The following is a 2,048-nucleotide window of genomic DNA, read 5'->3' as shown; positions in this document are numbered from 1 at the left end:
CCTGTTGTAGGGCCCCTTAATTTTCTGCAATCGAATACTTCATTCTGCAAATTCAGACAACTAATCTACAATATTCTGCAAGAAACATAGCACAAAATAAACGCACATTTACTTCTGAAACAAGCCTTGATTACTCCTAATATATCTTACTAAAATGGAAGGCAGTTGTTGCAATTGTCAGATAGTTCTTGGCATTTCTTTCATTTGAAGAGTGGTACTCACCCAACACAATGGCCCCACAGCGACTGAATGGTCTCTCTGATGATGCCCTGGTGCAGCCACATACCTACTGTGACCGTGCCTACAAGCTGGATGCACTCTTACAAACATTTGGCACCCACCTGGCACTCACTTTTGTTGCTGGACAGCTGGATGCCACGACAAGAGGAAGCCCCATACTGAATGCTGGGCACCAGTTTAAAATAAAAACATTTCTAGCCACTTGTTCTATTTATATTGCTTTTGAAAGGTGCTTGTATCAGAACTCTAGAGCAAGCATGTCAATGCATCAACAAAGCTTTATTTGTTACCAAATTTGAGCTTTAAAAAAATCCTGACATTAACAGTAATCACGTTCCCATCATCTGTTGTCCCTACTGATGTCTGGAACATTGTAATAAAAAATAATGTGACTGTTAACACACAATTTGGTGAAAAATACTTAATCAGCCAATTTTGGTGGAATCACAAAAAACTAGGGCCCAGCTATGAGCATAGAATATGGCAACATGATGAAAACATGCAACCACACACTACACCACATTAATGATTCATGCAGCAAACGTTATTTCAAAATAAAAAAACCTCTGCAGCAACAATGAACAGTCTTGCAGTTTCATGTATAGCTTTTTGTGCATCATGCATCATATATATGTAATCAAAAACAATATTAGTCTGTTTAAAAGTTTCAAAATTAACATACTTTTCAGCACTTGTAGCACATATAAGGTAACAAATGCAAACCTTTCCCACAAAAGTAGCAGGCCCCCTTAACAATAAATCACAGACAGCTGTCAGCTATACAACTACATGCCATAAGCCTTCCACAAACTGAGCAATAAAACAAAGGTTTCATTACTTTCAGCATGCTGTGTCAACACTGTAACATCAATTCAAGTGGTACATCACCAAATGCAAGAAATCAGATTCCCAATGTGTTCCAATTCCCTACTCAACATAAGTACAAATGCACATAACATTATAATCAGTGCAATGACCCCTATACCAGTGCTTTGTGCCACATATGATGCTCGGCGTAATCAAACTTCAATACATGACTGGCATCGGGGATAACACTAATTGGTTTAACAAAAATTTGCACGAAGCTATGAACACGAAAATGTGACAAATGCAGATTTCCAAGAACACCATAGAAGTCTTACAAACAGTCCACAGAGTAAGCATGCGAACAAAAGACCAGACGTCAACTTGGGCACAGTCCACAATTGCTTGGAGCCCACTTAATCTCTTTCAGCAACATGTGTTGCGATCTTCACATCACGTCGAGATGAAATGAATGGAATCAAGCAAAAAATGTTGAGACACATCTGGCATCCTGAAAAAATATTAGATTCAAGGCAGAAAACAAAAATACATAACTTTTCCCATAGTCACACTAATTTACAATGCAAAAGCTTATACACCCTATGCTGCTTGAAGATGTCAGCAGTCAATTAAGATGGTATTTTTATGAAACTTATGAACAATGCTGTGAGCTTCACTTCTCAGAAACCCTACTTCTCCCAATACTACATGATTGCTAAAATATTTAAATTATTCTCACATGCATCAAGATCTACATATGGATCACAGACACTTAAGAGATGCAGCTACCATGGCTGAAGCTCAAGCTTTGGGTTCAGCAAAATACTGGCACACACTTCAGGTTCTTTTTTGAAACAGGAGTCTTCCCTTACCTTTCTTGTTAACAAAAGTTACCTTTAATCCGTTATAAACAAGTTGCCAGGCAAGTTGGTTTATGCCATTCACAGGTAAATTAACAGTGCAAATGGAAGAAGACACAAAGAGAGTACACAGAGGACAGGCAC

Source organism: Amblyomma americanum, chromosome 1 (assembly GCF_052857255.1).
Source record: "Amblyomma americanum isolate KBUSLIRL-KWMA chromosome 1, ASM5285725v1, whole genome shotgun sequence".
NCBI lineage: Eukaryota > Metazoa > Arthropoda > Arachnida > Ixodida > Ixodidae > Amblyomma > Amblyomma americanum.
Note: the sequence above shows the minus strand (reverse complement) of the source record.